Source organism: Xyrauchen texanus, chromosome 36 (assembly GCF_025860055.1).
Source record: "Xyrauchen texanus isolate HMW12.3.18 chromosome 36, RBS_HiC_50CHRs, whole genome shotgun sequence".
Lineage (NCBI taxonomy): Eukaryota > Metazoa > Chordata > Actinopteri > Cypriniformes > Catostomidae > Xyrauchen > Xyrauchen texanus.
The window spans coordinates 7,615,439-7,631,599 of NC_068311.1; the positions used below are offsets into that span (position 1 = coordinate 7,615,439).

Consider the following 16,161-nt stretch of genomic DNA (forward strand, 5'->3'; position numbering starts at 1 on the left):
CCGCTGAGCTACCACTGGCCCCAAATGGCCTTTTATCGATACAAATGGTGTGTGTGATGATGTCATGCTTATAATAAACACTTTGTTGCATAATCTGTTTCCATAAAGAAATGTGCATATATTCCCAGATGTCCCTAATTTTTCCCCACGAAGTCTTTGTAAAATGGGGAGAGTATTGAGACAATTCATTGAAAAGTTGTGGGGGAAACTTTCGGTCCTATTATAAGGATCATCCATCAATGTGTATATGCTGTGTGCACAGCTATTTAAGACAAATGTATGCTGTTTAATATCAGGGTTTACATATGGTACATTCCTGATATTCAATAGGCTATTTTGAACAATCATCTAATCTAAAGCATCGCCATCACAACTGCATTACATCCCACATATTTGTCCAGTAATTTTTAATGACCAACTGAATTTGATTGTCATCTAATATTAATTTTAGCATCATAATGCAATTTACATTTTCTGACGAAGCTCAGCAAATGCGATCCGAGGTAAAGGGGGTTAGATTTAAAATATTTACAAATTAGTTTTCTGAAAGTTAAGTCAGCATTGGACAAATAGTTCTGATAATTTATAGTCTTGAAAAAAATTGTAGAACAATCTGAGCATGTAAAAAAATACAGAAGAGCACATGATGACATGAAAATACAGAAAATATAATGAAATATGATGGGTCATGCAGGGAATTGTGGGAACGTCTGATTATTATTTTTAATTTTAACGATAATTTACTGTGGGGGCCTGTGTAGTTCAGCGAGTAGTGATGCTTACTACCACCCCTGGAGTCGCTATTTTTAATCCAGGGTGTGCTGAGTGACTCCAGCCAGTTCTCCTAAGCAACCAAATTGGCCAAGTTGCTAAGGAGGGTAGAGTCATATGGGGTAACCTCCTCGTGGTCACAATTAGTGGTTCTTGCTCTCAGTGGGGCACGTAGTAAATTGTACGTGGCTCGCGGAGAGTTGCATGAGCCTACACAAGTTGGGAGTCTCCGCGGTGTTATGCACAATGAGCCACGTGGTAAAATGCACAGATTGACTGTCTCAGAAGCGGAGGCAACTGCCACCCGGATTAAGATGAGTAACCACCACGAGGATCTACTAAGTAGTGGGAATTGGGCATTCCAAATTGGGAGAAAACAGGATTAAAAAAAATAATACAAAAATGGTAAATGGTCTGCACTTATATAGTGCCTTTTTTAACCTTAGCGGTTACCAAAGCGCTTTACACTGTGTCCCATTCACCTAATCACATACACACTCACATTCATACACCAATGACAGCAGAGCTGCCATGCAAGGTGCCAGCCTGCAATTGGGAGCAATTTCGGGTTCATTGTCTTGCCCAAGGTCACTTTGGCATGTGGAGTCATGTGGGCCGGAAATCGAACTGCCAACCCGGCGATTAGAGCCACAGCCTCCCCTGAAAATTATAATTTACTGTAAAAAGTAAATTTACTCACTTGTTAAACATTATGTAAATTTTTACCATTAATTATACAGGAAAATCATACTTTTTACATCAAATTTGTTTTTTGTTTTTACAAAATATTATTGTTAAAACTACTGTATTGTCATGTCAAAAAAAAAAAAAAAAAAAAAATATATATATATATATATAAAACTTACTGTGTATTTTACAGTTAATACTCATTAATCAATTAAAGTTTTGTCTCACTGAGCTAATCAACAACAAACTTGTCATTGCTGCTACAGTTTGTAGAGAAATCAGTTTTCTTTTTTCGATCTGCACTTCAGAGAAATGGCTTTGCTTGTCTTTTGGATTTCATGGTTGTTTTGCAAAATTTTCCAAGTGGTTCTTCTTCTCATCCGTGATATTTGAAGGGCAGACCAGCTGAAAGGTGCTTTCCCTCACCTTGGGTACCAGGATAAAAATGCCTGTCGATTAGTGGCACTTATTGTAAAGGCGTGAATTTGTTAAAGCAGGTAATTTGCCTTGTTGTTAATGTGAATAGGACATTCTTTGGCTATTTTTTTCCCGCATTTTCACATCGCCTCTGGTGTGCAAAGGCCTTAAGATAGAACTACAGCCTCTATTTCCTCCCCTTAACATGTGTTTGGTATTGTGTCATTAGCTTTGCAACATGGTAACATTATCTATCGGAATCAATGATCAAGTCTTCATAATTTTGTTGTTTGGCTCACATACCATGTAGAGTCGCTGGCTGTGTTGATTGTTCCAAATCAGTATTCCATTTCATTTAGGATTCTGCCTCAGGCCACATCCACACTAATCCGTTTTCAGTTTCCTAACATCATAGTTTTCCAGCTTAGATGGTAATGGAGAGTGTTTTCAAAATTCTAGTGCACCATCTTAGTTTTGATGAGAGTGAATTGTGTTTTCAAGCAAAAACGTAATGGTGTGAATGTGTCCTTCGAATCAGTTTTCATTTTCTCTGGGTAAGCGTCATAATTTTCCAAATTATGTGATAATGGAGAGCATTTTCAAGACGCTCTATTTTCGGTGTAGGAAACCGCTGTTCTAGTTTGAACGGGAGGCGTAAAAATAGCAAAATGAACGTGTTTTCAGATGAAAATATGTGGCCGTGACCTTAGACCACAGATGCCAATGTAGGCAGTAGACTACAAGGTAGTTCAATAGGGTTTGGAAAAAATCTCTCTCAGTCTTTCAATGATGTCACTTTTATAGTAAAAATACATCTATCCATGTCCCTGATAGAACATGTACATCACTCAGACTTCTATTTGATATGTGTGTTGATATCTGGAAGATGTATTTTTTTCTGTTTGTTTATCTGCAATATATCTATAAGACTTGCCAATAAGTATGTCTTGGATGTCAGTAAGACATTCAGGAGATGCCTTTAGAATTTAGAATGTTTGTAAATCTGATCTTTTTAAGATGTTTAGCAGATGTTATTAAGATTGTGATGCTTTCGAGATGAAAAGATCTAAAACTGACATCTCGGTTGTCTGGGGTGTGCAGTTGTGAGGGCTCCACTGAGCATTCTTAAAGTAAATTCATTTGGTTTAAATTCTTACATTTCAGTTGTAAACTCAAATGCTTTTCCACTGTTACCAGCCTTCTGTTGCATTCTCTCTCTCTCCTCTATCTTTCTCTCTTCCTCCCTCCCTCCTTCCCTCTGGTGAGGCCCATGGAATTGACTCGGACGGGTATGTTTAATGTTAATCATAAAAACCATGAAATACAATCCAATATCTGCCTTTTTTGTACACACCTCCTTCTCAGTTTTTATGCTGTGAATATTCATAATTAATCTGACACAGAGATAGTAAATTTTATGTGCTTCTTATCATCAGATGACCGGGGAATGGAATAGTGCAGCGTTTTTTGCTCCCTGCCTTGCCATTTTGGATTGACCACTTCACCCCTCTCTCCCAAGAAAGCCAACAAGATAATTAACCATTTTCATAGCGGAGTGAATTGACACACATATTTCTTTATGTTTCTCCCTAGTTCAATTATCTCTTGTTGCCTCTCTCTCTACCGCTCTTATATAAACATTCTCTCAGCAATGCAATAAGGTTTTCACAGTCATTTTTTTCTTTAATGAGCTTATGTGTGAATCTTATGAATAAATGTCTGGATACTATTTCACACTTAAAAAAATACATTATATTTTGCACTGAGAAAATGAATCTCATTTTACCACCATTTTCTAATTACTTTAATTCCACAAAAAGCAAATAAATAAATAAAACAGTTCTGGAACTCAGTAGTGATGCAAGTTTTTTTTGTACTCAAGGCAGTACAGAAAATTCTACCATGATACTTACATTAACAAATAAGTGGTCGATAAATAGGCCGATATTCAAAAATGTTTAAATATCGTAATCAGCCGATAAAGTTTCCTGTTTGTCTGATTCGTTTCTCAAGCCAAGACGGCGCAGATAACTGCCAGCTTGCACAATAAGTGACAATCTGAGACAAATAAATGACCAATCACAGTTCGTTTTGTTGTTAGTGCCAATAGACAGATGTGCAACACAGTCTTATTTAAACAGTTCCGCATATACGACCGACAGAAGCATATGAGCTCATAATGTTTAAAGTGCTATTTAATTCTCTCTCTCTCTCTCTCTCTCTCTCTCTCTCTCTCTCTCTCTCTCTCTCTCTCTCTCTCTCGCTTTGCTACAGTTTCCTTTAACTGTTAACTGTCTTGTTTTATGATTAAAAAGGCAAATATCAGTAACACTTCTATCATAAATCATCTGCAAATATGTGGATATTTCATTTAAACCAGTGCTTGAAGTGGAAGAAAATATTGCAGGAAGTCTCCTTGTTAGTATTAAACTCGCATTTTTGGTAAATACTGTAAATTAATAAACATGTTGTTCTGCAAAATTCTTACAAGTTTCAAATTTATTGCTACTGAGGTTTATCTATGGATAAGTTTAGGGGTAGGGTCAGGGTTTAGGGAAAGGGTTAGAGGTTATGGTTAACTGCGTAACTACATTTAGGTAAGTCAGGTATGATAAATGTAAGTACAATGCAACAACATGGATAAACACAAGCACGTTGTATCAAGTACACAGTAGTTAAAGACACCTAATATAAAGTGGATCTTTTTTTCTTTTGGTTTGAATTATTACCTGCTTATTTCTTGACAGTTTTCATGAAATTCACCCGAATGCAAACTTCATTTCCCTCTCCTTCTCCCTCGCTCTTAGACCACCCAGATCCCCTATCAGAACTGAAGCTCCTTCACGTCACCCATGACTCTGTAACTCTGGAATGGATGCCGGGGTTTGACGGTGGCTTGATACAGAACTCCTGTGTGAGGTTAGGTTGTCATAAATGCAGCAGTGAGGTGTCAATATAAAAAGTGGGGTGTGCGTCATAACTATATTTTATCTCCCAGTCTGCATTGTGTCACAACACTGAAATTTCGCTCATTTGCGGAAGGCAGCTGTATAAATGTTACTATGTTTATCTACAAATCCATGTGGCACTGTCATTCACATACAATTCCCTAATAAACACTAGCATCTATTTCATTGACAGGTACCAGTGGATGTGAAGTACGAGTTATATGTATAAGAATGTGTTTCCTCTGACAGCTACAGTATATACTGTCACGGGTCTCAACCCTTCTACTACATAGGCCTACAACTTTTCAGTCAACGCTCTCAATGCAATGGGAGAGAGCAGCTACGCAGACTACAACAAAATACTGACTGTCCCCACAGCTGGTATATTCAGCTGTCTCAAAGCAGTGGTTCTCAACTGGTGGGTCGCAACCTAGAAATGGGCCGCATATTTTGTATGGTTTTAGTTCAGTGTTGGGTTGCCACAGTAAAATCTGGGTCCTGAAGCAAAACCAATTGAGAAGCACTGAAATAAGCACACCAGGCACATAACTAAAGTCATTTGGGTTCCCAACTGTTTTTTTTCCCAAGTAGTTTAGATTCAAGCTTTAATTTCCACTGATTTGATGAGCCATTCTTCAATCTGACCAATCACATCTCATTTGTCAAGCAAGGATCACAACTGAGCCTCATGCAAATAAGCCGAATGGCTGAACGTCTACACCAATCAGTACACCAGTGTTTTCTGAATGCATATTTCCATCTTTATTTTGTGGCATTAGTGGAAGAAAAAAAATATAGCTGAAGATAGAGAGAGACTGAAAACAAAACAGTGTGATTTATGATAAATGATAAACTACATTCCCTCGCTAAACATAATGAATTTTGCAATTTAAATGTCATAGCATTTGATTTGCAAAACAAATTAGTCATGAGAGAGCACAGGCAGCTGACGAAAGTATAAAACATGGAACATAGCCCTGACAAACAACTCACCAATGGTAGAAGAGGTTGATATAACTATTACAGATCAACTAGCCGAACACATAACTTTACATTTACCAGCAAAAATACTATAAATTGATCAATCCCAAATTCTATTTTAATATGTATGGCCCTGACTGACTTAGATTTACAGCATGTGTACTTTGTGATTGTATTTTTGGTGATTTACTGGGAATAACTGCACAAATGACCACACATGCACATAGATGGGATACAAACTCTCCAAAAGGAGCCTTTTTTGCATATAGTAATTGGTAATTGTACAAATTGTTACCTATTTTGCTCTCTAAATGCCATTTTATTTGAATTATGTACAGGAGATATCATTTGTAAATATAGGTATATACAGTATGCAAAAATAATATATGATATATAGACTGTATAGGAATTTTTTGAGGCAATATACATGCACTGAGTACTTTATTAGGAACACCTCTACACTTACTTATTTGTGTGATTACTGAATCAGCCAATCGTATGGTAGCAGTGCAGTGCATAAAATCATTCAGATGCAGGTCAGGCACTTCAGTTAATATTCACATCAACCATTAGAATTTGGAAAAAGATTTGATCTTGTGGCATTATTGTTGGTGCCAGGTGGGCTGGTTTGAGTATTTCTGTAACTGCTGATATCCTGGGATTTTCACGTACAACAGTCTCTAGAGTTTACTCAGAATGGTGCCATAAAACAAACAAACAACATCCTTGTTGATGAGAGAGATCAACGGAGAATGGTCAGACCATGGTTTCGAGCTGACAGAAAGGTTACGGTAACTCAGTTACCACTCTGTACAATTGTATTGAGCAGAACAGCACCTCAGAATATACAACACGTCGGACCTTGTGGCAGATGAGCTATAACAGCAGAAGACCACATCGGGCACTTTATTAGGACCACAGTGTTCCTAATAAAGTGCTCAGTGAGTGTATGTTGAAATGGATTGTTTAGATTATCATATAGTTCAAACATGTAAATTATTAGTATTTTTATCGTTTTTATTGTTTAATAGTAGTGGGTCTAGAACACTAAACGGTAAAATCTGTTCATAAAAAGCATTTGAAAAGTACCAAAAATAAATTATGAATGCCTGCTATAAAGTCAATTTTAATATGGCCTTCGTATAATGAAAAAATATATATATGTTTGAAATCTGCTGAAATCTGAAATTGCGCGAATTTGATTTTATTCATATTTAAGAATCCCAGCCCACTATATACAGTTGATCAGAGTATCCTGGTAGATGCTATTGAAATAGACCAGCTGTGAAAGAGAATGACTGCACTTCAGCCTTGAGTGATTAACCACCTCTTTCTCTCTCTCTTTCTCTCAGATGCGGATGCAGCTGATGACGGGGTCTCCCCAGCAGATCCTGACCCGGCTCATGCAGGTCTACATTTCCTCCTCTGGCTTTCTGTGGCTGCTATTTGTCAAATGTAGAAAAGGCCTGACACCCTAGAATGCAGATCAATTTCTCCACTCATACTTTAGTTTCCATGGCCTTTACCGGCCTTTTTATTTATTTGATATACTTTCACAAGGCCTTGGGGCGCAATGTTTTCCCTGTTGCAGTTTGTTTCAGTTTTGTTCAGGCTATAATCTTGAATGCTTTCGTACATTTTAATGGGACACAGTGGCAGTTATTGACCCTTGGCTTGGCAAAGAAAATAAACTGGCATTAGCTTGCAGCAAATATACCTTGCAAAAAAAGGGTTGTTTTTTTTCATCATTTCTGTTTTTACTTGTCTTCCAGTATAAATATCTAAACATTCTTGAATCAAGATAAGTGTATGATCCTCCAACCAAGATAAAAGTACTTCTTAAAACCAGATAAATACTTATCATTTTCATTTGAAGACTTATTTTCAAAGAATATATCTTGATTCAAGTTTATTTTTCTTCCTCCATTGGCAAATTTATGTTTTCTTGTTTAAAGCATACAGTATATGTGACAAATTATATTGCGGTTCATGCTTAAACAAGAAAAACTACTTGGGGTAATGAGGTAAGAAAATAACCTTCAATCAAGAAATATTCTCTGAAATCCAGTATTATTATCTTTAACAATTTTGCTTTCAAAGTACATTTATCTTGTTTTAAGCTAGTTTAGATACTTTACTGGAAAACAAAACAGAAATAAGAACATATTTTTGTAGTGTGAGGTCCACCAGATACGAATGATATGGAAGCCGCATCGTACAACGGAAAAAATAAATAAATAAAAGAGTTAATTACGAATTTTACATCTCACAAATTTGACTTAAATTTTTTTTATTACAGTCAATTATGAGATTAAAGTCTATAAAACATCACAATTGTGACTTTATTTCTAGCAGTTTTTGACTTTATATCTTGCAATTTTAACTTTATTTCTTGCAATTGCATGATATAAACTTAATTGCAAGTTTATATCGTAATTATGAGAAATAATGTTGCAATTGTAAAATATAAAGGCTAGGTGACCGTGCACAACGTCTTATCCCATTTTCGCGAGAGCACTAATTCTAAGCAAACATTTCCACAAATCGAAATTGGTGTGAGTCGGAGTGTTTGCGCTATTTGCAGGTATATACGCACTAATTGTGTGTTTATTGTATGTAAATTAATCGGCGCAATGCGAATTTTGCTATTTTCCTGAGATATAGGTCATTGTGCTAAGACGTTTCAAAAGCAGGGCGGTTTGTAGCACAAAGTCTAAACTCAGTTCCTGTACTTGCAGTTTGGAGATTCCACCAGTAGGTGGTAAAAAAGTGTCCAAACTCTGAAAATGTAGTGGAACATATAATGATGTCCATGACTATCACTGTAGTAGCCGTTTTGTGTTAAGCTATCTTTAGGTCATGGTTTATTTTTCAACTATTATGTTTATATTTACAATTGTATTTATGATCTAATTTGTATTGGTAGTTTTCCACCTGTTGTCTTAGGCTATGTTCAGACTGCAGGCAAATCAGATTTTTTCTCAAATCAGATCTTTTCAGGCAGACTGTCCTTACTATCAAATCAGATTTGCACGTTCAGACATAACCAACCTATCTGCATGGGTTGCTTTGGTAACGATGCATTCAAAACAGATGCGGGAAAAATGGAGGTGCATCATATAGCTCTCCAAATAAGTGCACTGTCCAGTCACGGTGCAGAACTCCTCCGTCGCACAAGAAAAACTCAGCGATGGAGGAGACTGGAAAATGTTGTGAAGTTCCGTGCTGCTGTCAACGATTTGTGATGTCATTGTTGTATTTTTTTAAGATTGATGCAAAAGACCATTTGAAATCTGAATTTAGCAGCCAGAGTGTCCGGACTGAGACGCATCCCTGTGGTTTGAATCAGATTCGGAAAAATCTGATTTCATATGTTTTTCTGCTGTACAGATTATCAAAAACTCATCTGGATACAATCTGGATATGCAAAAAATCTGATTTTTTGTGGCAGTCTGAACAAGGCCTTGGAGTGATTTTTAAGTCACTGCTAAAGGGCTGGTGGAGAAGTTGGAGAATGTAAAATGTTTGGATTTGGTATGATTTTTTGACCATTCCATTATTTTTATTAGATTTTCGTTTCAATAAATAAATTACATTTTTCAAAATCTACCTTTAGAAGTGAAGTGCATTCCTATGCATTCATTGTTAATGCTAGCCATGATTTTTGTGTCAGTAGATGAAAATTATTAATAATTTCATTCATTCAATTCATTCAATAATACTACATTCTCTATAATTGAATGGAGCGTAAATCCAAATCCTGACAAGAACCACATTTTCCATGCGTATAAAAGGAGCATGTCTCTTTCATAAAAATATGCCTGACATTTAACAGAGATGCAATTAAAGCACATAAGACTGTGAGTCCATATTTCTATTCTTCTAATTCATTACATACAGCCCATTTACACTACCAGATTTGTATGAATGTGCTGTCTTTATTTATATCGCTGGTGCTTGACAGGGTATATAACGGGACGTAACTGGAGAAGAACCTCAGAATTAAATTGCACTTGACCCATCCCTTTTAACGCTTTGTGCACAATTTCGCCAAACCCACTTGCGCCAAGACTTAGTGCATGCTTGAACAAAAAAATACAACATTTCCTGGCCCATTGACTTTGCTTGTAATACTTATGGCATAAAATAGGGCCCTATATCATGCATTGCTTCCTAAGGTCATGCGAGAAATAAAGTCAGAATTACCATAAGACACCATAGCTTTGCATTTTGATGGGGTTTGTATAAAATAGATTCATTAGAGTTCTCAATTTCCATGGATAAGTGGATAAGTCATATGTTTTTATGGAGAGATTCATCAATGCCTCTCCAGTGTATGTGAATAAACTAGTTCATGCAGCATTGCAGGCATTTTCACGCGGTGAGGCATGACTTGAGCATGTCAAATCTTTACCAATCATATGCTTTCTTCTGCTAAACAGTGGCAAATAGCATTGAAAATCCCACAAGACAGTGGCACAGTTTTGCAAATTCAACACAAGACATCTTTCAACATCATGAACATGTATGAACAAATTTCAGCACAGTTCCCACTGATATGTCTGAACATACAGTGACCCAAAATGTATTTGTACATTTAAGCCACATTTAAAATCATCATGAAATCAAAACTGTCCATATTTACTCTCCTAATTCATAGTCATTATTTAAAATTAAAATAAAAATATTCTCATATTATTGCATCAAAATGTAATAACTTGCTCTGCTTCTGAAATGTCTTTCCTTTTAAATGACTTAAAATACTATAGATAGATATGAATTATGGAGATGACTGTTTTGACAATGTGAAACTGACCAAATACTTTTTCTTAATAGTAAACAGTTTATGTATTGTTTTGCCATTTAATACCTAACAAGCTTTTTTTAATTAAATGTTTTGTTTGAATATTTTCTTGTGCTATCGTTAAAATAAATGCCACTTTGGGTTTATGTTTATATATATATATATATATATATATATATATATATATATATATATATTTTGTATTAAATGGTATTCATTTTTAAGTGTGGCTTAACTTTTGTTCTTTTAACAAGTACCAGTCTTCCAGTATATGTTGTGGTGATCCTGGTAGTGGTCAGAGTCTTGTTTTTACTAAATGGGTTGGGCTACTTTCCATCCTTCAAATGGATAAGAGGGCGGAGCTTAAAAGGTAACCAGCAGCGACACTCTTCTTTGCGCTGTCAGACAGCATGTCCTGGACCGGTCTACTCACGGCGACAGCACGCCACACAAACAGGATGAACTGTCTGAATTCTAATATGACTTCTCACTTTTAAATCCATCTCTCTCTCTCATTCTCTTATCTCGTTCTCTGCCTCCTCACCCATCTGCATCATCCTGCCATCTCTCCTTTCCCCGGCAGCTGTCACTTCCTCCCTTCGTCTTCCCCCTTATCTCGCCCCTTTCCCTTTCGTCCTCTGTCATTCCCTCTCTCGCTCACCCCATCTGTCTCTTTTTTGCCTCGCCCCTTCCCTCAAACTGTCAGGTGTCTTGTCTTCACCCCTCTCATCTCTCTCTCTCTCAGTTTTTTTGCTCACTATTCACGAACCTTGTCTATTCTCATCTTCTTTCAATTTGGAGGGATCCTTTTTATCAGTTTATTAAAGCTACTGTCACAACACAATTTGTAGGGATAAAGCAATAATTGAATCAGGTGTGTGAGGAACATTGCGTACACAAACTATCTCATGGATCTGATATTCTGTCTTTTCTCTCCTTCCTGTGACCTGTACCCTGCAATACCCCACTCTCCTCTTGTTTTTTTGTTTTTTTGTATACAGAGGACACCTCGATCATTTCACAAAACACAAAGAGTGAGGAGCAGAGGTGAGCAATTTTTACACTTTGCAAAGCTCCATTGCAGGTATGTCAGCATGGACTCTTATGTCAGAATGCTGACTCATTTTGACTGTTTAAAACCTGAACTTAGTAAATATAAAAATCTAGTTTGTTTGTTTCTGAACAAATTTAGGTCCTTGAGTAACCGGTCCAACCGGCATTGCCGGCATGGGAGGTGGGTGCACTAACAAGGAGGCTAAAGGCTACAGCCTCTGTATTACACTCACCCCCTAAACATCACTCCCACCTGGGACACGGCACCACTATAACCTGTCCTGTCCGACCCACTCTGAGCAGAATTCGAACCAGCATCTCCACCATGGGAGGCAGCCATGCTTAAAAGGAGACTAAAGTCTGTAGTTCTAGCGTCAGTCAATAGTTCACCTCTTGAAGCCAAGGGAGTGAGGTTTACACACTGCACAGCTACCTACCAGCTGGCTAAGGTTACACTCGCCCCCCTAAACCTCACTCTCATCCGGGTCATGGCACCACTGTAGCCAGTTCTAATCGACCCGCTCCGAGTGGGATTTGAACCGACATCTCCAGCATGGGAGGTGGCATGCAAACAAGGAGGCTAAAGCCTCTAGCATCAGTCGCTAATACGCCTCTTGAGGCATACACACTGCACATCTACCTACCAGCTGGCTATGTTACACTTGCTTTTGCAAAAATTGTTATCACAATATTATAGTGTTGTAAGAGGTTGTCAGAGCTTAGCTATGTGGTTTCTAAAGTGTTCAGAATGGATTTTAGTGCATTGCTATGTGGTTTCTAGGGTGTTCTGGGTGGTTGCTAGATGTTTCTTACTGACCAAAGTCAAAAAACCCTCCTCCAGGTCTCTTTGACATTCTGGTCCCTATATATATGATGTTGATTCTTGTTAGTTTGTTTCCCTTGTAACATGAATCATGTATGGCACCAGAGGAGCATAGCGTATAAAACTACTATGAATTAAGCTACATAAACACACTCAAAGGACTTCCTGGAGTGTTTTGCCAAAATAAAAGCCTGAGGGTTTTAAATATAAGAAGGATCAAGAATGTTACTATTGTATAATAAATATATATATATATATATATATATATATATATATATATATATATATATATATATATATATATATATATATATATTTATTTATTATTTTTTAAATAATCAGAATCAGAATGAGCTTTATTGTCAAGTATGCTTCCACATACGAGGAATTTTTCTTGGTGACAGAAGCTTCCAGTGCACAAACAATACAGCAGCAAGACAGAGATAATAAAAAATAGAATAAAAATAAAAAGCGAATAGAAATATAAGTATACTGTATTTTTATATGTTATATACATAATAAGTACATTGTATCAAATGCTTAAGTACATGGTAGTTAAAAACACCTAATATTAAGTGGTACCACTTTTTCTAACAAGTAATGTTGTAGCTTAACATTTGTCGCGTTGTATTGCGAGTGCAGCAATTAAGCTGATCAAACAAGCTCACCTTAATCATAACATCTCTGTCAAGTATCACTGGAAAAAACAAATCACTAAAGTTAATCTTTTTTTATTCTGACAGTTCATGTAAAGGAACTGATTAAAATAAATTATTTCCTTGTATTTAGCGTTGGGAACTCATGTTAGTTATATATCTGTTTATTAAATATGTGGTTACAATGGTTTTACTACAAATGCCATGGTTATACTATGGTTACTGTAGTAAAATAATGGAATGTCACCCCAGTTTCATATACCTATATATACATATAAAAGTGATAAAATTGAATACTGCAATCAGAGCTTTTGTAACAACTACATTTTAGAGTAGAGTAGCTTGACTGTAGTTTAACTACTTATGAGAAGCTTGTAGCTTGGGAAGTAGCTTTCCCAACACTGGATTTTTATACTAATTTTATGATCCACTAAACAAAAATATTAAAATCGATTACAGAACACCTCTTGACATCAAGCTGCACAATTTGAGGTATCATGCATGTCTTTAGCACAAATGTTGCTAGTACAGTATGAGCAATGACAAGCACCACTAATAACCAAGTATATTCATTTCAATAGCCTACAGGTAAGCTACCAAAAGCCAGTAAAGACAAAGGATATCTTGTAGTTGGCTAGGCTAAATAACTTTGAAGTCAACATGAAATTGCATCTACAGCCCATTTTACTTTCATAATGTGACATATTTTGGAGTGAAAAGGGGCAATTAGTAGAAACAAATAAAAAAAAATAGGCTGAGACTATTCCCACCAGAATGGAGCTAGACCTGAATGCATGTTTCCAGTCCATTGTGGAGGACAACACCTCTTCTGACACTGTTTTGGTTAATTTTATATCCAATAGTACAATATCCATTGTAAGTTATTATGTACTGATTGATTTAAGATTATGGCGTAATGAAATAATGAGCATCTTAATAGCATCTTTTTTGAATTCATGTTGACGTAAAAGCTTCACTAAATATTGACCATAGATTTTCCAGACATCTGTATTTATTTACGACTCCTGGGGGAAATCCTCCCTGAAAGTTCTTCTTTCTCTTCTCTTTCCTAACTCACGAGTGTGATGTGTAGGGAATGAGAAGTTGAGAACTAGTTTCTCTATTTCTGCAGGTCCACGTTGAGAAGATCAACCCGCTATGCGAGCACAGAGCTTATCAACGCCTCAGCACAGTGAACACTCCTCCTCGACAGCGGCTCAGAGCCTGACAGCGGCGTCTACGAGAGCTTTGGACAGGTATATCACTGTATGCACACTCATTCTGTGCACTCTTTCCAATTAATTTTTACACAGGGAAAGCTGGAATGGACTTGTCTGGCAAACCAATAAAAAGAAAACTCTGTTTGCTGTCTAGCAAAAGTCATGATTATAAGATCTGACTAGAACTCACAAATAATGCTGATTACTACAGAATATAGTTCAAGATTACTTTTCTGTTTATCCAAACATCTGAATAGCTGGAGAGTTTGCATTATTACTACCCAACTGAGGCCTACAGTCCTGCCCTGTACCCACACCCTGAAGGCCTTGAGTATCAAGGTGAGAGTTCACATGACTGAATCTAATGTAGCACTTTTAAGGTGATATTTAAAGCTCAAAGGGCTAGTTTACTCAAAAATGAAAATTTGATCATCATTAGCCGCGTTTCCACTATTGGGGGAAATTAGAGCATGCTAGTGTATGTCAGAGACGGTTGAGTTTCCACTATCACTAACGGTGCTTTTTTTGTGCCTCTTCAGGGCTTCTTCAGGGCCAGTGGCAAGTGCCTTTGGCAAATGATTACTCTTAGGCCAAAGAAGGCCAGCTGGGGATTGAGGCGGTGTCACTGTCAAAGGCTTCAGCTCCAAGATACTAATTTCGCAATTTTTCATATATAGCTACCAGCTTACCTCAACAGATCAATAGAGAATGATCAATTGACAGTACTGGTCAGTAAACAAAATCAGGGCTTTTCTGAATATTTGGGCTGATGAAAATTTGCAAAATGTGATGAAATGAAGTCCTGATTAAGTACTGTATATCGTCACCAGCCAAGTTGTGTATCCAGCACACAATGGTACAGGTTGAAAATATTCTCCATAACCGCTTTGGAAAATTATTACTTTAGGAGACTGAAAACGAAGGTTTCAAACTTAAAAGGACTGTGGCAGGGCATGTGGTGGGGCCGGGTTGTGATTATACAATCCCGGTCCCTTATCAGGCTAATCAAGCCTCCGAGAGGGATAAAGGCCGACTGCGGAGGATGGTGTGGGAGAGAGAGATCGTTTACGGGCATGTCCGTCATGTGTGTGTTTGTCTTTTGTTTAAGTTTCTCATGAAAATATTATTTATGTCGTCAGGCCGGTTCTCGTCTCCTCCTTTCCATTGAACTGCGTGACACTGGTGCTGAAATCCGGGATGGAGGAGGGATACGCCGTAGTAGAGTTCTCTCCACTACCGTCCACCCCAACAGAGCAGCCGCGGCTATCTGCCGGGGGACGAGGAGCCCGGCCGCCTGGAAGCAGAGGAACGGCCACCGACTGTGAGGGGAGAAGGGGCTCGCTGTCGACCGCCTGGAGCGGGAGAACCGCTGCCTAACCGTCCGTCTGTTGCGGTCAGGGCCACTGCCAGGGGCGGAGGAGTCCCCTACCAGCCGCTGAAAAGACCCCTTCTGTTCCCCGAGAACGCGGCAGGGTTTTCTGTCCGCCAGGGGCTGGAGGACTGCCTACGATCCACCCGGAGAGGCATGGCTGTCGTCCGTTAGAGGGTGGAGGAGTGGCCGAGGAACAAGCTACGGCGTATCGGAGAACTGGCGAGTAAGTGTTTTTTTTTCATCTCTCTCTCCTCTCTCTCTCTCAGTGCCGCTCCGCGTTGGCCTTTTCCCTCTCGTTTAAATTTTACAGTGTTTTTTGGGGGGTACTACACTGTTACAGGAAGTACCCCCCCCATTTTTATTATTTCTGTTTCCCTCCCCTTGTCCCCTCCCTCATCCAGGTAGACGGGGATGACCTGCCGGCAGACT

General features: G+C 37.9%; 1 pseudogene; it reads left to right on the forward strand.

The window, feature by feature from the left end:
• Positions 1–16,161, forward strand: part of LOC127629475 (nephrin-like) — a 110,185-nt pseudogene that overhangs the window by 88,812 nt on the left and 5,212 nt on the right.